This window comes from Arachis hypogaea, chromosome 13 (assembly GCF_003086295.3).
Source record: "Arachis hypogaea cultivar Tifrunner chromosome 13, arahy.Tifrunner.gnm2.J5K5, whole genome shotgun sequence".
NCBI lineage: Eukaryota > Viridiplantae > Streptophyta > Magnoliopsida > Fabales > Fabaceae > Arachis > Arachis hypogaea.
The window spans coordinates 60,751,954-60,779,370 of record NC_092048.1 but is presented as its reverse complement, the minus strand read 5'-3'; the positions used below and the strand labels follow the sequence as shown (position 1 = coordinate 60,779,370).

At 38.5% G+C, this 27,417-nt stretch overlaps 2 non-coding genes across 2 annotated transcripts; one reads left to right on the top strand and one right to left on the bottom strand.

The window, feature by feature from the left end:
- Positions 1 to 4,349: 4,349 nt before the first annotated feature.
- Positions 4,350 to 4,457, bottom strand: LOC112739863 (small nucleolar RNA R71). The gene has a single exon (XR_003170798.1). It is a non-coding gene; the product is annotated as a small nucleolar RNA R71 (small nucleolar RNA).
- Positions 4,458 to 13,447: 8,990 nt separating this feature from the next.
- LOC112739003 (small nucleolar RNA R71) lies at positions 13,448 to 13,555 on the top strand. The gene has a single exon (XR_003169946.1). It is a non-coding gene; the product is annotated as a small nucleolar RNA R71 (small nucleolar RNA).
- The last annotated feature ends 13,862 nt before the right edge of the window (positions 13,556 to 27,417 follow it).

Sequence of the window (27,417 nt, the reverse complement as noted above, 5' to 3'; positions counted from 1 at the left end):
GCACTTGCTGGTTAGTGGTACGAGTTGTGAAAAGTGTGATTCACAATTTGTGCACCAAGTTTTTGTGTGATGAGCGGATAATTTATACGCTTTTTGACATTGTTTTTAGTATGTTTTTAGTAGGATCTAGTTACTTTTAGGGATGTTTTCATTAGTTTTTATGTTAAATTCACATTTCTGGACTTTACTATGAGTTTGTGTGTTTTTCTGTGATTTCAGGTATTTTCTGGCTGAAACTGAGGGATTTGAGCAAAAATCAGATTCAGAGGTTGAAGAAGGACTGCTGATGCTGTTGGATTCTGATCTCCCTGCACTCAAAGTGGATTTTCTAGAGCTACAGAACTCAAAATGGCGCGCTTCCAATTGCGTTGGAAAGTAGACATCCAGGGCTTTCCAGAAATATATAATAGTCCATACTTTGGCCAAGAATAGATGACGTAAACTGGCGTTCAACGCTAGCTTTCTGCCCAAATCTGGCGTCCAGCGCCAGAAAAGGAGCCAAAACCAGAGTTGAACGCCCAAACTGGCACAAAAGCTGGCGTTCAACTCCAAGAAGGACCTCTACACGTGCAACACTCAAGCTCAGCCCAAGCACACACCAAGTGGGCCCCGGAAGTGGATTTATGCATCAATTACTTACTCATGTAAACCCTAGTAGCTAGTTTATTATAAATAGGACATTTTACTAGTCTTTTTAACCATCTTTGGATGCCTGGTTCTTAGATCAGAGGGGCTGGCCATTCGGCCATGCCTGGACCTTTCACTTATGTAGTTTTAATGGTAGAGTTTCTACACTCCATAGATTAAAGTGTGGAGCTCTGCTGTTCCTCAAAGATTAATCCAAAGTACTACTGTTTTCTATTCAATTCATCTTATTTCCCTTCTAAGATATTCATTTGTACTTCAATCTGAATGTGATGAACGTGACAATCATCATCATTCCCTATGAACGCGTGCCTGACAACCACCTCCGTTTTACCTTAGACTGAATGAGTATCTCTTAGATCTCCTAACCAGAATCTTCGTGGTGTAAGCTAGAATGATGGCGGCATTCAAGAGAATCCGGAAAGTCTAAACCTTGTCTGTGGTATTCTGAGTAGGATTCAATGAATGAATGACTGTGACGAGCTCCAAACTCACGATTGCAGGGCATTAGTGACAGACGCAAAAGGATAGTAAATCCTATTCCAGCATGATCGAGAACCGACAGATGAATAGCCGTGCCGTGACAGGGTGCGTTGACCATTTTCACTGAGAGGATAAGATGAAGCCATTGACAAGGGTGATGCCTCCAGACGATTAGCCGTGCCGTGACAGGGCATTGGATCATTTTCCCGAGAGATGACCGAAAGTATCCATTGACAGTGGTGATGTATCACATAAAGCCAGCCATGGAAAGGAGTAAGACTGATTGGATGAAGATAGCAGGAAAGCAGAGGTTCAGAGGAACGAAAAGCATCTCCATTTGCTTATCTGAAATTCCTACCAATGATTTACATAAGTACCTCTATCCCTATTCTATTATTTATTATTCGAAAACACCATTATCAATTTATATCTGCCTAACTGAGATTTGCAAGGTGACCATAGCTTGCTTCATACCAACAATCTCCGTGTGATTCGACCCTTACTCACGTAAGGTATTACTTGGACGACCCAGTGCACTTGCTGGTTAGTTATACGGAGTTGTGAACCATGGTCTTCGCATCATGTTTTTGGTGCCATTTCCAAGGAAAGAAAGAGCAATGAATTTTACATAATTAAAGTGTAATCACGATTCCGCGTACCAAGTTTTTGGCGCCGTTGCCGGGGATTGTTTGAGTTTTCGGCAAGCTTTTGGTCTGGTAACATCAGTGCCAAGTTTGGATCTGGCAACAACACCAAGTTTTTGGCGCCGTTGCCGGGGATTGTTCGAGTTTGGACAACTAACGGTTCATCTTGTTGCTCAGATTAGGTAATTTTCTTTTCGTTTTCTTTTCAAAAATTTTTCAAAAATAATTCAAAACTTTTTCATCTGTTTTCGAAAAAAAAATGTTTTCAAAAATTTTATTCAAAATTTTTAAGAATGAATTCTAGTGTTTCATGAAGCATGTGAAGCCTGGCTGGCTGTAAAGCCATGTCTAAATTTAATTGGACTGAGGCAGCAATTTGTTATCAAGAGGAAGCTAGTTGTTGCTAATCCACCTGCTGCTGTTCCTGATTTACATGCTGAAGCTTGGCTGGCCATTGGCCATGTCTAGTGTTTTGGACTGGAGCTTTCATTGAAAGCTTGGCTGGCTAGTGAGCCATGTCTAATTCCTGGACTGAAGCTTTAGACTAAGAATGCAAGATTCCTGGAATTCATATTAAAAATTTTGGAATCCTTATTTTCCTTTTTCAAATTAATTTTCGAAATATCCAAAAAAAAAAATTTTAGAAAATAAAAAAAATCAAAAATATTTTTGTGTTTTTTGTTTGAGTCTTGAGTCATGTTATAAGTTTGGTGTCAATTGCATGTGCATCCTGCATTTTTTCGAAAATTTCATGCATTCATGGTGTTCTTCATGATCTTCAAGTTGTTCTTGGTAAGTCTCCTTGTTTGATCTTGATGATTTTTTGTTTTGTGTTGTATGGTGTTTTTCATATGCATTCTTGAATTCTTAGTGCGTAAGCATTAAAGAATTCTAAGTTTGGTGTCTTGCATGTTTTCTTTGCATTAAAAATTTTTTCAAAATTGTGTCTATGATGTTCATCTTGACATTCAAAGTGTTCTTGGTGTTCATCTTGACATTCATAGCATTCTTGCATGCATTCATTGTTTTGATCCATAACTTTCATGCATTGCATCATTTTTCCTGTTTTCCTCTCTCATCATAAAAATTCAAAAAAACAAAAAAATGTTCTTTCCCTTTTTCTCTCATCAAATTCGAAAATTTGAGTTGACTTTTTCAAAAATTTTTAAAATCAAGTTGTTTCTTATGAGTCAAATCAAATTTTCAATTTGAAAATCTTATCTTTTTCAAAATCTTTTTCAAAAATCAAATCTTTTTCAAAATTCTTAGTTATTTTCGAAAATTCCAAAAATATTTTTCAAAAATCTTTTTCTTATTTTTATATCAAATTTTCGAAAATAACATAATCAATTAATGTTTCGATTCAAAAATTTGAAGTTTGTTACTTGCTTGTTAAGAAAGATTCAAACTTTAAGTTCTAGAATCATATCTTGTGATTTCTTATGAATCAAGTCATTAAATGTGATTTTAAAAATTCAAATCTTTTTCAAAAACTAATTTCAATCATATCTTTTCAAAATATCTTCTTATCTTATCTTTTTCAAAAATTTGATTTCAAAATATCTTTTCTAACCTCCTAACTTCTTATCTTTTCAAAATTTGTTTCAACTAACTAACTAACTTTTTGTTTGTTTCTTATCTTTTTCAAAACTACCTAACTAACTCTCTCTCTCTCATTTTCGAAAATCCCTTCCTTCTTTTTCAAAATTTCTTTTTAATTAACTATTATTTTAATTTTTAAATCTTAATTTTCGAAAAACTACTAACATTTTTCAAAAAAAAAAAACTATTTTCAAAAATCACTAACTCTTTTTCAAAATTTATTTTCGAAAAATCCTTCTCTCTCATCTCCTTCTATTTATTTATTCATTCACTAACATCTCATCTCACATCTCTGCTCTCCTCACAGTTGTGTTTCTTTCTTTACATCACATTCTTTGTCTTCTCCTTTTCTTCTACTAACACAAGGACCTCTATACTGTGGTATAAAGGATCCATATTATTATTATTATTATTATTTTTCTGTGCCCTCTTCTTTGTCATATGAGCAGGAGCAAGGACAAGAATATTCTTGTTGAAGCAGATCCAGAACCTGAAAGGACCCTGAAGAAAAAATTAAGAGAAGCTAAATTACAACAATCCAGAGATAACCTTTCAGAAATTTTCGAACAGGAAGAGGAGATGGCAGCCGAAAATAATAATAATGCAAGGAGGATGCTTGGTGACTTTACTGCACCTAATTCCAATTTACATGGAAGAAGCATCTCCATTCCTACCATTGGAGCAAACAACTTTGAGCTGAAACCTCAATTAGTTTCTCTGATGCAGCAAAACTGCAAGTTTCATGGACTTCCATCTGAAGATCCTTTTCAGTTCTTAACTGAATTCTTGCAGATTTGTGATACTGTTAAGACTAATGGAGTAGATCCTGAAGTCTACAAGCTCATGCTTTTCCCTTTTGCTGTAAGAGACAGAGCTAGAGTGTGGTTGGATTCTCAACCCAAGGATAGCCTGAACTCTTGGGATAAGCTGGTCAAGGCTTTCTTAGCCAAGTTCTTTCCTCCTCAAAAGCTGAGCAAGCTTAGAGTGGATGTTCAAACCTTCAGACAGAAAGAAGGTGAATCCCTCTATGAAGCTTGGGAGAGATACAAAGGACTGACCAAAAAGTGTCCTTCTGACATGCTTTCAGAATGGACCATCCTGGATATATTCTATGATGGTCTGTCTGAGTTATCTAAGATGTCATTGGATACCTCTGCAGGTGGATCCATTCACCTGAAGAAAACGCCTGCAGAAGCTCAAGAACTCATTGACATGGTTGCAAATAACCAGTTCATGTACACTTCTGAGAGAATCCTATGAATAATGGGACACCTATGAAGAAGGGAGTTCTTGAAGTTGATACTCTGAATGCCATATTGGCTCAGAATAAAATATGACTCAGCAAGTCAATATGATCCTGAGAACCCTGAGAAGCTTATGATCCTGAGAACCCTGCAATAGCAGAGGTAAATTACTTAGGTGAACCTTATGGAAACACCTATAACTCATCATGGAGAAATCATCCAAATTTCTCATGGAAGGATCAAAAGCCTCAACAAGGCTTTAATAATGGTGGAAGAAACATGTTTAACAATAATAAACCTTTTCCATCATCCACTCAGCAATAGACAGAGAACTCTGAACAAAATACTTCTAATTTAGCAAACTTAGTCTCTGATCTATCTAAGGCCACTGTGAGTTTCATGAATGAGACAATGTCTTCCATTAGAAATTTGGAAGCACAAGTGGGCCAGCTGAGTAAGAGGATCACTGAAATCCCTTCTAGTACTCTCCCAAGCAATACATAAGAGAACCCAAAAGGAGAGTGCAAGGCCATTGACATAAGCATCATGGCCGAACCTATGAGGAGAGGAGAGGACGTGAATCCCAAGGAGGAAGACCTCTTGGGACGTCCAGTGACCAATAAAGAGCTTCCCTCTGAGGAACCAAAGGAATCTGAGACTCATCTAGAAACCATAGAGATTCCATTGAACCTCCTTATGCTCTTCATGAGCTCTGATGAGTATTCCTTTTCTGGAGAGAATGAGGATGTTACTGAAGAGCAAACTGTCAAGTTCCTTGGTGCAATCATGAAGCTAAATGCCAAATTATTTGGCATTGATACTTGGGAAGTTGAACCTCCCTTGTTCATCAATGAACTAAGTGACCTGGATCAACTGACATTGCCTCAGAAGAGACAGGATCCTGGGAAGTTCATAATACCTTGTACCATAGGCACCATGATCTTCAAGGCTCTGTGTGACCTTGGTTCAGGAATAAACCTCATGCCCCTCTCTGTAATAGAGAAATTGGGAATCTATGGGGTGCAAGCTGCTAGAATCTCATTAGAGATGGCAGACAATTCAAGAAAACAGGCTTATGGACAAGTAAAGGACGTGTTAGTAAAGGTTGAAGGCCTTTACATCCCTGCTGATTTCATAGTCCTGGATACTGGAAAGGAAGAGGATGAATCCATCATCCTAGGAAGACCTTTCCTAGCCACAGCAAGAGCTGTGATTGATGTTGACAGAGGTGAACTAGTCCTTCAATGGAATGAGGACTCCCTTGTGTTTAAAACTCAAGGATCTCCCTCTGCGACCATGGAGAGGAAGCATGAAAAGCTTCTCTCAAAACAGAGTCAACCAGAGCCCCCACAATCAAACTCTAAGTTTGGTGTTGGGAGGCCACAACCAAACTCTAAGTTTGGTGTTGAACTCCCATATCCAAACTCTAAGTTTGGTGTTGGGGAGTCTCAACAATGCTCTGAACATTTGTGAGGGTCCATGAGAGCCCACTGTCAAGCTATTGACATTAAAGAAGCGCTTGTTGGGAGGCAACCCAATTTTTATTTATCTAACAATATTTTTCTTAGTTACATGTCTTTATAGGTTCATGATCATGTGGAGTCACAAAATAAATATAAAAATTGAAAACGGAATCAAAAACAGCAGAAGAAAAATCATACCCTGGAGGAGCATCTGCCTGGCGTTCAACGCCAGAACAGAGCATGGTTCTGGCGCTGAACGCCCAAAATGGGCAGCATCCTGGTGCTGAACGCCCAGAACAAGCATGGTTCTGGTGTTCAACGCCAGAAAAGGTAGCAAATGGGCGTTGAACGCCCAAAATGGGCACCAATCTGGCACTGAACACCCAGAGTTGTGTGCAAAGGCATTTTGTATGCCTAAATTGGTGCAGGGATGTAAATGCCTTGACACCTCAAGATCTGTGTACCCCACAGGATCACCTCAGGATCTGTGGACCCCACAGGATCCCCACCTACCTCCACTTACTCTCTTCTCTCTTCTCAATCATCCTCCATTCCCAATAAACACTCTTCCCTATTAACCCTTTACCACTCACATCCATACACCCACTTACCTTCAAAATTCAACATCTCTTTCCCACCCAATCCCACCCATATGGCCGAATATACACCTCCCTCCATCTCCTCCATATCTTCTTCTTGTTCTTCTATTCTTTCTTCTTTTGCTCGAGGGCGAGCAACATTCCAAGTTTGGTGTGGTAAAAGCATATCTTTTTTGTTTTTCCATAACCATTGATGGCACCTAAGGCCAGAGAAACCTCTAGAAAGAAAAAAGGGAAGACAAAAGCTTCCATCAAGGGTCCATAGCTCAGTGGTAGAATATTTGACTGCAAATCAAGAGATACCTCAGGGGATACATTTTCTTCCACACAATTATTGGAAGCAACTAAGGGTGGAACATCAAGAGCACTCCATCATCCTTCATGAAATCAGAGAAGATCTAAAAGCAATGAAGGAGGAGCAACAAAGGCAAGGAAGAGACATAGAAGAGCTCAAGGACATCATTGGTTCCTCAAGAAGGAAACGCCACCATCACTAAGGTGGATTCATTCCTTGTTCTTAATTCTTCTGTTTTTCGTTTTCTATGCTATGTGCTTATCTGTGTTTGTGTCTTCATTACATGATCATTAGTAGTTAGTAACTTTGTCTTAAAGTTATGAATGTCCTATGAATCCATCACCTCTCTTAAATGAAAAAAGTTTTAATTCAAAAGAACAAGAAGTACATGAGTTTCAAATTTATCCTTGAACTTAGCTTAATTATATTGATGTGGTGACAATGCTTCTTGTTTTCTGAATGTATGCTTGAACAGTGCATATGTCCTTTGAAGTTGTTGTTTAAGAATGTTAAATATGTTGGCTCTTGAAAGAATGATGACTAGGAGACATGTTATTTGATAATCTAAAAAATCATAAAAATGATTCTTGAAGCAAGAAAAAGCAGCAAAGAACAAAGCTTGCAGAAAAAAAAAATAGGCGAAAAAAATTAGAAAGAAAAAGAAAAAGCAAGCAGAAAAAGCCAAAAGCTCTTAAAACCAAGAGGCAAGAGAAAAAAGCCAATAACCCTTAAAACCAAAAGGCAAGGGCAATAAAAAGGATCCCAAGGCTTTGAGCATCAGTGGATAGGAGGGCCTAAAAGGAATAAAATCCTGGTCTAAGCGGCTAAACCAAGCTGTCCCTAACCATGTGCTTGTGGCGTGAAGGTGTCAAGTGAAAACTTGAGACCGAGCGGTTAAAGTCAAGGTCCAAAGCAAAAAAAGAGTGTGCTTAAGAACCCTGGACACCTCTAATTGGGGACTTTAGCAAAGCTGAGTCACAATCTGAAAAGGTTCACCCAATTATGTGTCTGTGGCATTTATGTATCCGGTGGTAATACTGGAAAACAAAGTGCTTAGGGCCACGGCCAAGACTCATAAAGAAGCTGTGTTCAAGAATCATCATACTGAACTAGGAGAATCAATAACACTATCTGAACCCTGAGTTCCTATAGATGCCAATCATTCTGAATCTCAATGGATAGAGTGAGATGCCAAAACTATTCAAGAGGCAAAAAGCTATAAGTCCCGCTCATATGATTGAAGCTATGTTTCATTGATAGTTTGGAATTTATAGTATATTCTCTTCTTTTTATCCTAATTGATTTTCAGTTGCTTGGGGACAAGCAACAATTTAAGTTTGGTGTTGTGATGAGCGGATAATTTATACGCTTTTTGACACTGTTTTTAGTATGTTTTTAGTAGGATCTAGTTACTTTTAGGAATGTTTTCATTAGTTTTTATGTTAAATTTACATTTCTGGACTTTACTATGAGTTTGTCTATTTTTCTGTGATTTCAGGTATTTTCTGGCTGAAATTGAGGGACTTGAGCAAAAATCAGATTCAGAGGTTGAAGAAGGACTGCTGATGCTGTTGGATTCTGACCTCCCTGCACTCAAAGTGGATTTTCTGGAGCTACAGAACTCGAAATGGTGCGCTTCCAATTGCGTTGGAAAGTAGACATCCAGGGCATAAAAGAGGGGAAGGGAAGACAAAGGCTTCCACCTCCGAGTCATGGGAGATGGAAAGATTCATCTCAAGGGTCTATAGCTCAGTGGTAGAACATGTGGCTGCAAATCAAGAGATCCCTGAGATTCCTCAGGGGATGCACTTCCCTCCACATAAATATTAGGAGCAAATCAACACCTCCCTAGGAGAATTAAGTTCCAATATGGGACAACTAAGGGTGGAACATCAAGAGCACTCCATCATGCTTCATGAAATAAGAGAAGATCAAAAAGCAATGAGGGAGGAGCAACAAAGACAAGGAAGAGACATAGAAGAGCTCAAGGACATCATTGGTTCCTCAAGAAGGAAACGCCACCATCACTAAGGTGGATTCATTCCTTGTTCTTATTTCTTCTGTTTTTCGTTTTCTATGTTATGTGCTTATCTATGTTTGTGTCTTCATTACATGATCATTAGTAGTTAGTAACTTTGTCTTAAAAGTTATGAATGTCCTATGAATCCATCACCTCTCTTAAATAAAAAATGTTTTAATTCAAAAGAACAAGAAGTACATGAGTTTCGAATTTATCCTTGAACTTAGCTTAATTATATTGATGTGGTGACAATGCTTCTTGTTTTCTGAATGTATGCTTGAACAGTGCATATGTCCTTTGAAGTTGTTGTTTAAGAATGTTAAATATGTTGGCTCTTGAAAGAATGATGACTAGGAGACATGTTATTTGATAATCTGAAAAATCATAAAAATGATTCTTGAAGCAAGAAAAAGCAGCAAAGAACAAAGCTTGCAGAAAAAAAAAATAGGCGAAAAAAAAAATAGAAAGAAAAAAAAAAGAGAAAAAGCAAGCAGAAAAAGCCAAAAGCTCTTAAAACCAAGAGGCAAGAGCAAAAAGCCAATAACCCTTAAAACCAAAAGGCAAGGGCAAATAAAAAGGATCCCAAGGCTTTGAGCATCAGTGGATAGGAGGGCCTAAAGGAATAAAATCCTGGTCTAAGCGGCTAAACCAAGCTGTCCCTAACCATGTGCTTGTGGCGTGTAGGTGTCAAGTAAAAACTTGAGACTGAGCGGTTAAAGTCAAGGTCCAAAGCAAAAAAAGATTATGCTTAAGAACCCTGGACACCTCTAATTGGGGACTCTAGCAAAGCTGAGTCACAATCTGAAAAGGTTCACCCAATTATGTGTCTGTGGCATTTATGTATCCGGTGGTAATACTGGAAAACAAAGTGCTTAGGGCCACGGCCAAGACTCATGAAATAGCTGTGTTCAAGAATCATCATACTGAACTAGGAGAATCAATAACACTATCTAAACTCTGAGTTCCTATAGTTGCCAATCATTCTGAACCTCAATGGATAAAGTGAGATGCCAAAACTATTCAAGAGGCAAAAAGCTATAAGTCCCACTCATTTGATTGAAGCTATGTTTCATTGATAGTTTGGAATTTATAGTATATTCTCTTCTTTTTATCCTATTTGATTTTCAGTTGCTTGGGGACAAGCAACAATTTAAGTTTGGTGTTGTGATGAGCGGATAATTTATACGCTTTTTGGCATTGTTTTTAGTATGTTTTTAGTAGGATCTAGTTACTTTTAGGGATGTTTTCATTAGTTTTTATGTTAAGTTCACATTTCTAGACTTTACTATGAGTTTGTGTGTTTTTCTGTGATTTCAGGTATTTTCTGGCTGAAATTGAGGGACTTGAGCAGAAATCAGATTCAGAGGTTGAAGAAGGACTGCTGATGCTGCTGGATTCTGACCTCCCTGCACTCAAAATGGATTTTCTGGAGCTAAAGAACTCAAAATGGCGCGCTTCCAATTTCTTTGGAAAGTAGACATCCAGGGCTTTCCAGCAATATATAATAGTCCATACTTTGGCTAAGAATAGACGACGCAAACTGGCGTTCAACGCCAGCTCTCTGCCCAATTCTAGCGTCCAGCGCCAGAAAAGGATCCAAAACCAGAGTTGAACGCCAGAAATGGATCAAAACCTGGCGTTCAACTCCACAAATGGCCTCTGCACGTGGAAAGTTAAAGCTCAGCCCAAGCACACACCAAGTGAGCCCCGGAAGTGAATTTATGCATCAATTACTTACTCATGTAAACCCTAGTAGCTAGTTTATTATAAATAGGATCTTTTACTATTGTATTAGGTATCTTTGATCAGTTGTATGCTATCTTAGATCAGATGGGCTGGCCCTCTCGGCCATGCCTGGACCTTCACTTATGTATTTTCAACGGTAGAGTTTCTACACCCCATAGATTAAGGTGTGGAGCTCTGCTGTTCCTCAAAAATTAATGCAAAGTACTACTGTTTTCTATTCAATTCATCTTATTTCGCTTCTAAGATATTCATTCGTACTTCAACCTGAATGTGATGAACGTGACAATCATCATCATTCCCTATGAACGCGTGCCTGACAACCACTTCCGTTCTACCTTCGACTGAATGAGTGTCTCTTAGATCTCTTAATCAGAATCTTCGTGGTGTAAGCTAGAATGATAGTGGCATTCAAGAGAATCCGGAAAGTCTAAACCTTGTCTGTGGTATTCCGAGTAGGATTCAATGATTGAATGACTGTGACGAGCTTCAAACTCGCGAGTGCTGGGCGTTAGTGACAGAAGCAAGAGGAGGGTGAATCCTATTCCAGCATGATCCTATGGGGTCCACAGATCCTGAGGTCTTCAAGGATTTACATCCCTGCACCCATTAGGCATGTAAAAATGCCTTTGCACACAACTCTGGGCGTTCAGCGCCAGGTTGGTGGCCATTTTGGGCGTTCAACGCCCATTTGTGTGCCATTTCTGGCGTTGAACGCCAGAAGCATGCCTGTTCTGGCGTTCAGCGCCCAGAAGCTGCCCATTTTGGGCGTTCAACGCCAGAACCATGCTCTGTTCTGGCGCTGAACGCCAGACAGATGCTCCTCCAGGGTGTGATTTTTCTTCAGCTGTTTTTTGATTCCGTTTTCAATTTTTATATTTATTTTGTGACTCCACATGATCATGAACCTACAAAGACATATAACTAAGAAAAATATAGTTAGATAAATAAATAAAAATTGGGTTGCCTCCCAACAAGCACTTCTTTAGTGTCAATAGCTTGACAGTGGGCTCTCATGGAGCCTCACAGATGTGTAGAGCTTTGTTGAGACTCTCCAACACCAAACTTAGAGTTTGGATATGGGAGTTCAACACCAAACTTAGAGTTTGGTTGTGGCCACCCAACACCAAACTTAGAGTTTGACTGTGGGGGCTCTGGTTGACTCTGCTTTGAGAGAAGCTTTTTCTGCTTCCTCTCCATGGTTGCAGAGGGAGATCCTTGAGTTTTAAACACAAGGGAGTCCTTATTCCATTGAAGGACTATTTCACCTCTGTCAACATCAATCACAGCTCTTGCTGTGGCCAGGAAAGGTCTTCCTAGGATGATGGATTCATCCTCTTCCTTTCAAGTATCCAGGACTATGAAATCAGCAGGGATGTAAAGGCCTTTAACCTTTACTAACACGTCCTCTACTTGTCCATAAGCCTGTTTTCTTGAACTGTCTGCCATCTCTAATGAGATTTTAGCAGCTTGCACCCCATAGATTCCCAGTTTCTCTATTACAGAGAGGGGCATGAGGTTTATTCCTGAACCAAGGTCACACAGAGCCTTAAAGATCATCGTGCCTATGGTACAGGGTATTATGAACTTTCCAGGATCCTGTCTCTTCTGAGGCAATGTCAGTTGATCCAGATCACTTAGTTCATTGATGAACAAGGGAGGTTCAATTTCCCATGTATCAATGCCAAATAATTTGGCATTTAGCTTCATGATTGCACCAAGAAACTTGGTAGTTTGCTCTTCAGTAACATCCTCATTCTCTTCAGAAGAGGAATACTCATCAGAGCTCATGAAGGGCATAAAGAGGTTCAATGGAATCTCTATGGTCTCTAGATGAGCCTCAGAGTCCTTTGGTTCCTCAGAGGAAAGCTCCTTATTGATCACTGGACGTCCCAGGAGGTCTTCCTCCTTGGGATTCATGTCCTCTCCTCTCCTCACAGGTTCGGCCATGATGCTTATGTCAATGGCCTTGCACTCTCCTTTTGGATTCTCTTCTGTATTGCTTGGGAGAGTACTAGGAGGGATTTCAGTGATCCTTTTACTCAGCTGGCCCACTTGTGCTTCCAGATTTCTAATGGAAGACCTTGTTTCATTCATGAAACTTACAGTGGCCTTAGATAGATCAGAGACTAAGTTTGCCAAATTAGAAGTATTTTGTTCAGAGTTCTCTGTCTGTTGCTGAGTGGATGATGGAAAAGGTTTATTATTGCTAAACCTGTTTCTTCCACCATTATTAAAGCCTTGTTGAGGCTTTCGATCCTTCCATGAGAAATTTGGATGATTTTTCCATGATGAGTTATAGGTGTTTCCATAAGGTTCACCTAAATAATTTACCTCTGCTATTGCAGGGTTTTCAGGATCATAAGCTTCTTCTTTAGAAGATGCCTCTTGAGTACTGTTGGATACAGCTTGCATTCCATGCAGACTCTGAGAGATCATATTGACTTGCTGAGTCAATATTTTATTCTGAGCCAATATGGCATTCAGAGTATCAACTTCAAGAACTCCCTTCTTCATAGGCGTCCCATTGCTCACAGGATTCCTTTCAAATGTGTACATGAACTGGTTATTAGCAACCATGTCAATGAGTTTTTGAGCTTCTGCAGGCGTTTTCTTTAGGTGAATGGATCCACCTGCAGAAGTGTCCAGTGACATCTTTGATAGCTCAGACAGACCATCATAGAATATATCTAGGATGGTCCATTCTGAAAGCATGTCAGAAGGACACTTTTTGGTCAGTCCTTTGTATCTCTCCCAAGTTTCATAGAGGGGTTCACCTTCTTTCTGTCTGAAGGTTTGAACATCCACTCTAAGCTTGCTCAGCTTTTGAGGAGGGAAGAACTTGGCTAAGAAAGCCTTGACCAACTTATCCCAAGAGTTCAGGCTGTCTTTAGGTTGAGAATACGACCATATTCTAGCTCTGTCTCTTACAGCAAAAGGGAAAAGCATGAGCCTGTAGACTTCAGGATATACTCCATTAGTCTTAACAGTATCACATATCTGCAAGAATTCAGTTAAGAACTGAAAAGGATCTTCAGATGGAAGTCCATGAAACTTGCAGTTCTGCTGCATCAGAGAAACTAATTGAGGTTTCGGCTCAAAGTTGTTTGCTCCAATGGCAGGAATGGAGATGCTTCTTCCATGTAAATTGGAATTAGGTGCAGTAAAGTCACCAAGCATCTTCCTTACATTATTATTATTTTCGGCTGCCATCTCCTCTTCCTGTTCGAAAATTTCTGAAAGGTTATCTCTGGATTGTTGTAATTTAGCTTCTCTTAATTTTCTCTTCAGAGTCCTTTCAGGTTCTGGATCTTCTTCAACAAGAATATTCTTGTCCTTGCTCCTGCTCATATGACAAAGAAGAGGGCACAAAATAATAATAATAATAATAATATGGATCCTTTATACCACAGTATAGAGATCCCTGTGTGAGTAGAAGAAGAGGGGGAGACAAAGAATGTAATATAATGGAAGAAACACAACTGTGAGGAGGGTTGAGATGTGAGATGAGATGTTAGTGAATGAATAAATAAATAGAATAAGATGAGAGAGAAGGAATTTTTGAAAATAATTTTTGAAAAAGAGTTAGTGATTTTTGAAAATAGTTTTTGAAAAATATTAGTAATTTTCGAAAATTAAGATTTAAAAATTAAAATAATTAATAAATTAAAAAGAAATTTTGAAAAAGGGGGAAGATATTTTCGAAAATGAGAGAGAGAGAGTTAGTTAGGTGGTTTTGAAAAAGTTAAGAAACAAACAAAAAGTTAGTTAGTTAGTTAAAACAAATTTTGAAAAGATAAGAAGTTAGGAGGTTAGAAAAGATATTTTGAAACCAATTTTTTTGCAAAAGGTAAGATAAGAAGATATTTTAGAAATTAGTTTTGAAAAAGATTTTATTTTTAAAATCTCAATTAATGACTTGATTCATAAGAAATCACAAGATATGATTCTAGAACTTAAAGTTTGAATCTTTCTTAACAAGCAAGTAACAAACTTCATATTTTTGAATCAAAACATTAATTGATTATGTTATTTTCAAAAATTTGATATAAAAATAAGAAAAAGATTTTTGAAAATTATTTTTGGAATTTTCGAAAATAACTAATAATTTTGGAAAAGATTTTGAAAAAGATAAGATTTTCAAATTGAAAAATTGATTTGACTCATAAGAAACAACTTGATTTTAAAAAATTTTTGAAAAAGTCAACTCAAATTTTCGAATTTGATGAGAGAAAAAGGGAAAGATTTTTTTTTTTTGAATTTTGAATGATGAGAGAGAAAAAATTAAAAACATCATTTTCATGTTTTTCTCTTTTATTTTTGAATCAAAACAAGGAATGCATGCAAGAACACTATGAATGTCAAGATGAACACCAAGAACACTATGAAGATCATGATGAACATCAAGAACACAATTTTGAAAAATTTTTAATGGAAAGAAAACATGCAAGACACCAAACTTAGAATTCTTTAATGCTTAGACACTAAGAATTCAAGAATGCATATGAAAAACAACATACAACACAAAACAAAAAATCATCAAGATCAAACAAGAAGACTTACCAAGAACAACTTGAAGATCATGAAGAACACTATGAATGCATAAATTTTCGAAAAGATGCAAGATGAATATGCAAGTGACACCAAACTTATGATATGACTCAAGACTCAAACAAGAAACACAAAAATATTTTTGATTTTATGATTTTTTTTTTCGAAAAATTTTAGAAAAAGGAAAATAAGGATTCCAAAATTTTTAATATGAATTCCAGGAATCTTGCATTCTTAGTCTAAAGCTTCAGTCCAGGAATTAGACATGGCTCACTAGCCAGCCAAGCTTTCAATGAAAGCTCCGGTCCAAAACACTAGACATGGCCAATGGCCAGCCAAGCTTCAGCATGTAAACCAGACATGACATGCCTGACATACCCTACAATCGTATAACAGCTGATGGTTGGAAGCCTCAGTCCAAACGAATTTAGACATGGCTTTACAGCCAGCTAGGCTTCACATGCTTCATGAAACACTAGAATTTATTCTTAAAAATTTTGAATCTAAAATTTTTTTCGAAAACAGGTGAGAAAATTTTTGAAAGATTTTTTTGAAAATTTTTTTTGAAAAGAAAACAAAAAGAAAATTACCTAATCTGAGCAACAGGATGAACCGTCAGTTGTCCATACTCAAACAATCCCCGGCAACGGCGCCAAAAACTTGGTACGCGGAATCGTGATTACACTTTAATTATGTAAAATTCATTGCTCTTTCTTTCCCTGGAAATGGCGCCAAAAACATGATGCCAAGACCATGGTTCACAACTCCGTGTAACTAACCAGCAAGTGCACTGGGTCGTCCAAGTAATACCTTACGTGAGTAAGGGTCGAATCCCACGGAGATTGTTGGTATGAAGCAAGCTATGGTCACCTTGCAAATCTCAGTTAGGCAGTTATAAATTGATAATGGTGTTTTCGAATAATAAATAATATAATAGGGATAGAGGTACTTGTGTAAATTATTGGTGAGAATTTCAGATAAGCGAATGGAGATGCTTCTCGTTCCTCTGAACCTCTGCTTTCCTTCTATCTTCATCCAGTCAGTCTTACTCCTTTCCATGGCTGGCTTTATGTGATACATCACCATTATCAACGGCTACTTTCGGTCATCTCTCGGGAAAATGATCCAATGCCTTGTCACGGCACGGCTAATCGTCTGGAGGCATCACCTTTGTCAATGGCTTCATCTTATCCTCTCAGTGAAAATGATCAACGCACCCTGTCACGGCACGGCTATTCATCTGTCGGTTCTCGATCATGCTGGAATAGGATTTACTATCCTTTTGCGTCTGTCACTAACGCCCTGCAATCGCGAGTTTGGAGCTCGTCACAGTCATCCAATCATTGAAACCTACTCGGAATACCACAGACAAGGTTTAGACCTTCTGGATTCTCTTGGATGCCGCCATCATTCTAGCTTACACCACGAAGATTCTGGTTAGGAGATCTAAGAGATACTCATTCAGTCGAAGGTAGAACGGAAGTGGTTGTCAGGCACGCGTTCATAGGGAATGATGATGATTGTCACGTTCATCACATTCAGGTTGAAGTGCGAATGAATATCTTAGAAGCGAAATAAGATGAATTGAAAAGAAAACAGTAGTACTTTGCATTAATCTTTGAGGAACAACAGAGCTCCACACCTTAAGCTATGGAGTGTAGAAACTCTACCGTTGAAAATACATAAGTTAAAGGTCCAGGCATGACCGAGATGGCCAGCCCCTAAAACGTGATCAATAGATCAATAGATAATCCAAAGATTGTCAAAAAGACTCCTAATACAATAGTAAAAGGTCCTATTTATAATAAACTAGCTACTAGGGTTTACATGAGTAAGTAATTGATGCATAAATCCACTTCTAGGGCCCACTTGGTGTGTGCTTGGGCTGAGCTTGAGTGTTGCACGTGTAGAGGTCCTTCTTGGAGTTGAACGCCAGCTTTTGTGCCAGTTTGGGCGTTCAACTCTGGTTTTGTCTCCTTTTCTGGCGCTGGACGCCAGATTTGGGTAGAAAGCTGGCGTTGAATGCCAGTATACGTTGTCTATTCTTGGCCAAAGTATGGACTATTATATATTGCTGGAACGCCCTGGATGTCTACTTTCCAACGCAATTGGAAGCGCACCATTTCGAGTTCTGTAGCTCCAGAAAATCCACTTTGAGTGCAGGGAGGTCAGAATCCAACAGCATCAGCAGTCCTTCTTCAACCTCTGAATCTGATTTCTGCTCAAGTCCCTCAATTTCAGCCAGAAAATACCTGAAATCACAGAAAAACACACAAACTCATAGTAAAGTCCAGAAATGTGAATTTAACATAAAAACTAATGAAAACATCCCTAAAAGTAACTAGATCCTACTAAAACATACTAAAAACAATGTCAAAAAGCGTATAAATTATCCGCTCATCAGACGCCAGGTTTTGATCCATTTCTGGCATTCAACTCTGGTATTGGATCCTTTTCTGGCGCTGGACGCCAGAATTTGGCAGAGAGCTGGCGTTGAACGCCAGTTTACGTCGTCTATTCTTAGCCAAAGTATGGACTATTATATATTGCTGGAAAGCCCTGGATGTCTACTTTCCAACACAATTGGGAGCGCGCCATTTCGAGTTTTGTAGCTCCAGAAAATCCACTTTGAGTGCAGGGAGGTCAGAATCCAACAGCATCAGCAGTCCTTCTTCAACCTCTGAATCTGATTTCTGCTCAAGTCCCTCAATTTCAGCCAGAAAATACCTGAAATCACAGAAAAACACAGAAACTCATAGTAAAGTCCAGAAATATGAATTTATGATGAGCGAATATTTTATACGCTTTTTGGGGTTAATTTCATATAGTTTTTAGTATGTTTTAGTTAGTTTTTAGTTTATTTCCATTAGTTTTTAGGAAAAATTCATATTTCTGGACTTTACTATGAGTTGTTTGTTTTTCTGTAATTTCAGGTATTTTTCTTGCTGAAATTGAAGAAGCTGAGCAAAAATCTGATTCAGGCTGAAAAAGGACTGCTGATGCTGTTGGATTCTGACCTCCCTGCACTCAAAGTGGATTTTTTCTGGAGCTACAGAACTCGAAATGGCATGCTTCCAATTGCGTTGGAAAATAGACATCCAGGGCTTTCCAGCAATATATAATAATCCATACTTTGCACAAGGATAGATGACGTAAACTGGCGTTCAACGCCAGTTCTCTGCCCAATTCTGGCGTCCAGCGCCAGAAAAGGATCAAAAGCTGGAGTTGAACGCCCAAACTGGCACAAAAACTGGCGTTCAACTCCACAAATAGCCTCTGCACGTGAATTGCTTAAATCTCAGCCCCAACACACACCAAGTGGGCCCCAAAAGTGGATCTCAGCATCATCCATCATAGTTTACTCATTTTTTTGTAAACCTAGGCTACTAGTTTAGTATTTAAACAACTTTTAGAGACTTATTTTGCATCTCATGACATTTTTAGATATGAACTTTGTACTCTTTGACGGCATGAGTCTCTAAACTCCATTGTTGGGGGTGAGGAGCTCTGCTGTGTCTCGATGAATTAGTGCAAGTATTTCTATTTCAAACACGCCTGTTCCTATCTAAGATGTTCATTCGCGCTTAACTGTGATGAAGGTGATGATCTGTGACACTCATCACCATTCTCAACCTATGAACGTGTGCTTGACAACCACCTCCATTCTATATCAAATTGAATGAGTATCTCTTAGATCTCTTAATCAGAATCTTCGTGGTATAAGCTAGAATTGATGGCGGCATTCATGAGAATCCGGAAAGTCTAAACCTTGTCTGTGGTATTCCGAGTAGGATTCAAGGATTGAATGACTGTGACGAGCTTCAAACTCCTGAAGGCTGGGCGTTAGTGACAAACGCAAAGGAATCAAGGGATTCTATTCCAACCGGATTGAGAACCAACCGGTGATTAGCCGTGCTGTGACAGAGCGCGTGAGCGTAGTTTTCACTGGAAGGATGGAAGGTAGCCATTGACAACGGTGATCCACCAATACACAGCTTGCCATAGGAGGACGTGCATGCGTGAATCAGAAGACAGAGGAAAGCAGAGATTCAGAAGACAAAGCATCTCCAAAACTCCAACATATTCTCCATTCCTGCATAACAAGTAACCTTTAATTTATGCTCTCTTGGTTATTCGCAATTCAACTGATAAACATAATTGACTTCCTGACTAAGATTTATAAGATAACCATAGATTGCTTAAAACCAACAATCTCCGTGGGATTCGACCCTTACTCACGTGAGGTATTACTTGGACGACCTGTGATGAGCGGATAATTTATACGCTTTTTGACATTGTTTTTAGTATGTTTTTAGTAGGATCTAGTTACTTTTAGGGATGTTTTCGTTAGTTTTTATGTTAAATTCACATTTCTGGACTTTACTATGAGTTTGTGTGTTTTTCTGTGATTTTAGGTATTTTCTGGCTGAAATTGAGGGACTTGAGCAGAAATCAGATTCAGAGGTTGAAGAAGGACTGCTGATGCTGTTGGATTCTGACCTCCCTGCACTCAATGTAAATTTTCTGGAGCTACAGAACTCGAAATGGCGCTCTTCCAATTGCGTTGGAAAGTAGACATCCAGGGCTTTCCAGAAATATATAATAGTCCATACTTTAGCCAAGAATAGACGACGTAAACTGGCGTTCAACGCCAGCTTTCTACCCAAATCTGGCGTCCAGCGCCAGAAAAGGAGCCAAAACCAGAGTTGAACGCCCAAACTGGCACAAAAGCTGGCGTTCAACTCCAAGAAGGACCTCTAAACGTGCAACACTCAAGCTCACCCCGAGCACACACCAAGTGGGCCCCGGAAGTGGATTTATGCATCAATTACTTACTTCTGTAAACCCTAGTAGCTAGTTTATTATAAATAGGACCTTTTACTATTGTATTAGACATCTTTGATCAGTGGTATGCTATCCTAGATCACGTTTTAGGGGGCTGGCCATTCGCCCATGCCTGGACCTTTCACTTATGTATTTTTAACTGTAGAGTTTCTACACTCCATAGATTAAGGTGTGGAGCTCTGCTGTTCCTCAAAGATTAATGCAAAGTACTACTGTTTTCTATTCAATTCATCTTGTTTCGCTTCTAAGATATTCATTCGTACTTCAATCTGAATGTGATGAACGTGACAATCATCATCATTCCCTATGAACGCGTGCCTGACAACCACTTCCGTTCTACCTTCGACTGAATAAGTATCTCTTAGATCTCTTAATCAGAATCTTCGTGGCGTAAGCTAGAATGATGGCGGCATTCAAGAGAATCCGGAAAGTCTAAACCTTGTCTGTGGTATTCCGAGTAGGATTCAATGAATGAATGACTGTGACGAGCTCCAAACTCGCGATTTCAGGGCGTTAGTGACAGACGCAAAAGGATAGTAAATCCTATTCCAGCATGATCGAGAACCAACAGATGAATAGCCGTGCCGTGACAGGGTGCGTTGACCATTTTCACTGAGAGGATAAGATGAAGCCATTGACAAGGGTGATGCCTCCAGACGATTAGTCGTACCGTGACAGGGCATAGGATCATTTTCCCGAGAGATGACGGAAAGTAGCCATTGACAGTGGTGATGTATCACATAAAGCCAGCCATGGAAAGGAGTAAGACTGATTGGATGAAGATAGCAGGAAAGCAGAGGTTCAGAGGAACGAAAGCATCTCCATTTGCTTATCTGAAATTCTCACCAATGAATTGCATAAGTATTTCTATCCCTATTCTATTAATTATTATTCGAAAACCCCATTATCAATTTATATCTACCTAACTGAGATTTTCAAGGTGACCATAGCTTGCTTCATACCAACAATCTTCGTGGGATTCGACCCTTACTCACGTAAGGTATTACTTGGACGACCCAGTGCACTTGCTGGTTAGTTACACGGAGTTGTGAACCATGGTCTTGGCATCATGTTTTTGGCGCCATTTCCAGGGAAAGAAAGAGCAATGAATTTTACATAATTAAAGTGTAATCACGATTCCGCATACTAAGTTTTTGGCGCCGCTGCCGGGGATTGTTCGAGTTTGGACAACTGACGGTTCATCTTGTTGCTCAAATTAGGTAATTTTCTTTTTGTTTTCCTTTCAAAAATTTTTCAAAAACCTTTCAAAAATTTCTCACTTGTTTTCGAAAAAAAAATGTTTTCAAAAATATTATTTTTCTTTAGAATTTTTAAGAATGAATTCTAGTGTTTCATGAAGCATGTTGAAGCCTATCTAGCTGTAAAGCCATACCCAAACTGCTTTGGGATTGGTCTTCAACTAATCACCTCAATGGAGTCATGCCCAATTCTTCTGAATAGGGCATGTTAGGCTTGTCATGCCTGAATTACACTCATATTTTTATTAAAGCTTGGCTGGCTATTAAGCCATGCCTGACCCTTTGATTAGAGCTTTAAGACTAACATGGCAAGATTCCTGGAATTCATATTAAAAATTTTGGAATCCTTATTTTTATTTTCATATAATTTTCGAAAAAAATCCAAAAAAAAATTAGAAAATCATAAAAATCAAAAAAATATTTTGTGTTTCTTGTTTGAGTCTTGAGTCATATCATAAGTTTGGTGTCACTTGCATATGCATCTTGCATTTTTCGAAAATATCATGCATTCATAGTGTTCTTCATGATCTTCAAGTTGTTCTTGGTAAGTCTACTTGTTTGATCTTGATGATTTTTTGTTTTGTGTTGTCTGGTGTTTTTCATATGCATTCTTGAATTCTTAGTGCGTAAGCATTAAAGAATTCTAAGTTTGGTGTCTTGCATGTTTTCTTTGCATTAAAAATTTTTCAAAATTGTGTCTATGATGTTCATCTTGACATTCAAAGTGTTCTTGGTGTTCATCTTGACATTCATAGCATTCTTGCATGCATTCATTGTTTTGATCCATAACTTTCATGCATTGCATCAGTTTTCCTGTTTTCCTCTCTCATCATAAAAATTCAAAAAACAAAAAAAAAATATCTTTCCCTTTTTCTCCCATCAAATTCGAAAATTTGAGTTGACTTTTTCAAAAATTTTTAAAATCAAGTTGTTTCTTATGAGTCAAATCAAATTTTCAATTTGAAAATCTTATCTTTTTCAAAATCTTTTTCAAAAATCAAATCTTTTTCAAGATTCTTAGTTATTTTCGAAAATTCCAAAAATATTTTTCAAAAATCTTTTTCATATTTTTATACCAAATTTTCGAAAATAACAATAACAATTAATGTTTTGATTCAAAAATTTCAAGTTTGTTACTTGCTTGTTAAGAAAGATTCAAACTTTGAGTTCTAGAATCATATCTTGTGATTTCTTATGAATCAAGTCATTAATTGAGATTTTAAAAAATCAAATCTTTTTCAAAACTAATTTCAATCATATCTTTTCAAAAATATCTTCTCATCTTATCTTTTTCAAAAGTCTAATTTCAAAATATCTTTTCCAACTTCCTAACTTCTTATCTTTTCAAAATTAATTTTCAAAGTTGTTTCAACTAACTAACTAACTTTTTGTTTGTTTCTTAACTTTTTCAAAACTACCTAACTAACTCTCTCTCTCTCTCATTTTCGAAAATATCTTCCCCTTTTTTCAAAATTTCTTTTTAATTTATTAATTATTTTAATTTTTAGATCTTAATTTTCGAAAATTACTAACATTTTTCAAAAACTATTTTCAAAAATCACTAACTCTTTTTCAAAAATTATTTTCGAAAATTCCTTCTCTCTCATCTTATTCTATTTATTTATTCATTCACTAACATCTCATCTCACATCTCAACCCTCCTCACAGTTGTGTTTCTTCCATTATATTACATTCTTTGTCTCCCCCTCTTCTTCTACTCACACAGGGATCCCTATACTGTGGTATAAAGGATCCATATTATTATTATTTTTTTTGTGCCCTCTTCTTTGTCATATGAGCAGGAGCAAGGACAAGAATATTCTTGTTGAAGTAGATCCAGAACCTGAAAGAACTCTGAAGAGAAAATTAAGAGAAGCTAAATTACAACAATCCAGAGATAACCTTTCAGAAATTTTCGAACAGGAAGAGGAGATGGCAGCCGAAAATAATAATAATGTAAGGAAGATACTTGGTGACTTTACTGCATCTAATTCCAATTTACATAGAAGAAGCATCTCCATTCCTGCCATTGGAGCAAACAACTTTGAGCTGAAACCTCAATTAGTTTCTCTGATGCAGCAGAACTGCAAGTTTCATGGACTTCCATCTGAAGATCCTTTTCAGTTCTTAAATGAATTCTTGCAGATATGTGATACTGTTAAGACTAATGGAGTAGATTCTGAAGTCTACAGGCTCATGCTTTTCTCTTTTGCTGTAAGAGACAGAGCTAGAATATGGTTGGATTCTCAACCTAAAGACAGCCTGAACTCTTGGGATAAGCTGGTCAAGGCTTTCTTAGCCAAGTTCTTCCCTCCTCAAAAGCTGAGCAAGCTTAGAGTGGCTGTTCAAACCTTCAGACAGAAAGAAGGTGAATCCCTCTATGAAGCTTGGGAGAAATACAAAGGACTGACCAAAAAGTGTCCTTCTGAGATGCTTTCAGAATGGACCATCCTGGATATATTCTATGATGGTCTGTCTGAGCTATCAAAGATGTCACTGGACACTTCTGCAGGTGGATCCATTCACCTAAAGAAAACGCCTGCAGAAGCTCAAGAACTCATTGACATTGTTGCTAATAACCAGTTCATGTACACTTCTGAAAGGAATCCTATGAGCAATGGGACGCCTATGAAGAAGGGAGTTCTTGAAGTTGATACTCTGAATGCCATATTGGCTCAGAATAAAATATTGACTCAGCAAGTCAATATGATCTCTCAGAGTCTGCATGGAATGCAAGCTGCATCCAACAGTACTCAAGAGGCATCTTCTGAAGAAGAATCTTATGATCCTGAAAACCCTGCAATAGCAGAGGTAAATTATTTAGGTGAACCTTATGGAAACACCTATAACTCATCATGGAGAAATCATACAAATTTCTCATGGAAGGATCAAAAGCCTCAACAAGGCTTTAATAATGGTGGAAGAAACAGGTTTAGCAATAATAAACCTTTTCCATCATCCACTCAGCAATAGACAGAGAACTCTGAACAAAATACTTCTAATTTGGCAAACTTAGTCTCTGATCTATCTAAGGCCACTGTAAGTTTCATGAATGAACAAGGTCTTCCATTAGAAATCTGGAAGCACAAGTGGGCCAGCTGAGTAAAAGGATCACTGAAATCCCTCCTAGTACTCTCCCAAGCAATACAGAAGAGAATCCAAAAGGAGAGTGCAAGGCCATTGACATAAGCATCATGGCCGAAACTGTGAGGAGAGGAGAGGACGTGAATCCCAAAGAGAAAGACCTCCTGGGACGTCCAGTGATCAATAAGGAGCTTCCCTCTGAGGAACCAATGGACTCTGAGGCTCATCTAGAGACCATAGAGATTCCATTGAACCTCCTTATGCCCTTCATGAGCTCTGATGAGTATTCCTCTTCTGAAGAGAATGAGGATGTTACTGAAGAGCAAACTGCCAAGTTTCTTGGTGCAATCATGAAGCTGAATGCCAAATTATTTGGCATTGATACATGGGAAATTGAACCTCCCTTGTTCATCAATGAACTAAGTGATCTGGATCAACTGACATTGCCTCAGAAGAGACAGGATCTTAGAAAGTTCATAATACCCTGTACCATAGGCACGATGATCTTTAAGGCTCTGTGTGACCTTGGTTCAGGAATAAACCTCATGCCCCTCTCTGTAATAGAGAAACTGGGAATCTATGGGGTGCAAGCTGCTAAAATCTCATTAGAGATGGCAGACAGTTCAAGAAAACAGGCTTATGGACAAGTAGAGGACGTGTTAGTAAAGGTTGATGGCCTTTACATCCCTGCTGATTTCATAGTCCTGGATACTGGAAAGGAAGAGGATGAAACCATCATCCTAGGAAGACCTTTCCTGGCCACAGCAAGAGCTGTGATTGATGTTGACAGAGGTGAAATAGTCCTTCAATGGAATAAGGACTCCCTTATGTTTAAAACTCAAGGATCTCCCTCTGCAACCATGGAGAGGAAGCAGAAAAAGCTTCTCTCAAAGCAGAGTCAACCAGAGCCCCCACAGTCAAACTCTAAGTTTGGTGTTGGGAGGCCACAACCAAACTCTAAGTTTGGTGTTGAACTCCCATATCCAAACTCTAAGTTTGGTGTTGGAGAGTCTCAACAAAGCTCTGCACATCTGTGAGGCTCCATGAGAGCCCACTGTCAAGCTATTGACATTAAAGAAGCGCTTGTTGGGAGGTAACCCAATTTTTATTTATTTATCTAACTATATTTTTCTTAGTTATATGTCTTTGTAGGTTCATGATCATGTGGAGTCACAAAATAAATATAAAAATTGAAAACGGAATCAAAAAACAGCAGAAGAAAAATCACACCCTGGAGGAGCATCTGTTTGGAAATGGCGCCAAAAACATGATGCTAAGACCATGGTTCACAACTCCGTGTAACTAACCAGCAAGTGCACTGGGTCGTCCAAGTAATACCTTACGTGAGTAAGGGTCGAATCCCACGGAGATTCTTGGTATGAAGTAAGCTATGGTCACCTTGCAAATCTCAGTTAGGCAGATATAAATTGATAATGGTGTTTTCGAATAATAAATAATAGAATAGGGATAGAGGTACTTATGTAAATCATTGGTAGGAATTTCAGATAAGCGAATGGAGATGCTTTTCGTTCCTCTGAACCTCTGCTTTCCTGCTATCTTCATCCAATCAGTCTTACTCCTTTCCATGGCTGGCTTTATGTGATACATCACCACTGTCAATGGCTACTTTCGGTCATCTCTCGGGAAAATGATCCAATGCCCTATCACGGCACGGCTAATCATCTGGAGGCATAACCCTTGTCAATGGCTTCATCTTATCCTCTCAGTGAAAATGGTCAACGCACCCTGTCACGGCACGGCTATTCATCTGTCGGTTCTCGATCATGCTGGAATAGGATTTACTATCCTTTTGCGTCTGTCACTAACGCCCTGCAATCGCGAGTTTGGAGCTCGTCACAGTCATTCATTCATTGAATCCTACTCGGACTACCACAGACAAGGTTTAGACCTTCCGGATTCTCTTGAATGCCGCCATCATTCTAGCTTACACCACGAAGATTCTGGTTAGGAGATCTAAGAGATACTCATTCAGTCTAAGGTAAAATGGAGGTGGTTGTTAGGCACGCGTTCATAGGGAATGATGATGATTGTCACGTTCATCACATTCAGATTGAAGTACGAATGAATATCTTAGAAGGGAAATAAGATGAATTGAATAGAAAACAGTAGTACTTTGCATTAATCTTTGAGGAACAGCAGAGCTCCACACCTTAATCTATGGAGTGTAGAAACGCTACCGTTAAAACTAAATAAGTGAAAGGTCTAGGCATGGTCGAATGGCCAGCCCCTCTGATCTAAGAACCAGGCGTCCAAAGATGTCTAATACAATAGCAAAAGGTCCTATTTATAATAAACTAGTCACTAGGGTTTACAGAAATAAGTAATTGATGCATAAATCTACTTCCGGGGCCCACTTGGTGTGTACTTGGGCTGAGCTTTAACTTTCCACATGCAGAGGCCATTTGTGGAGTTGAACGCCAGGTTTGGATCCATTTCTGGCGTTCAACTCTGGTTTTTGATCCATTTCTGGCGCTGAACTCCAGAGTTGGGCAGAGAGCTGGCGTTGAACGCCAGTTTGCGTCATCTAAACTTAGGCAAAGTATGGACTATTATATATTGCTGGAAAGCCCTGGATGTCTACTTTCCAAAACAATTAAAAGCGCGCCATTTTGAGTTCTGTAGCTCCAGAAAATCCACTTTGAGTGCAGGGAGGTCAGAATCCAACAGCATCAGCAGTCCTTCTTCAACCTCTGAATCTGATTTTTGCTCAGGTCCCTCAATTTCAGCCGGAAAATACCTGAAATCACAGAAAAACACACAAACTCATAGTAAAGTCCAGAAATGTAAATTTAACATAAAATCTATTAAAAACATCCCTAAAAGTAACTAGATCCTACTAAAAACATACTAAAAACAATGTCAAAAAGCGTATAAATTATCCGCTCATCACAACACCAAACTTAAATTGTTGCTTGTCCC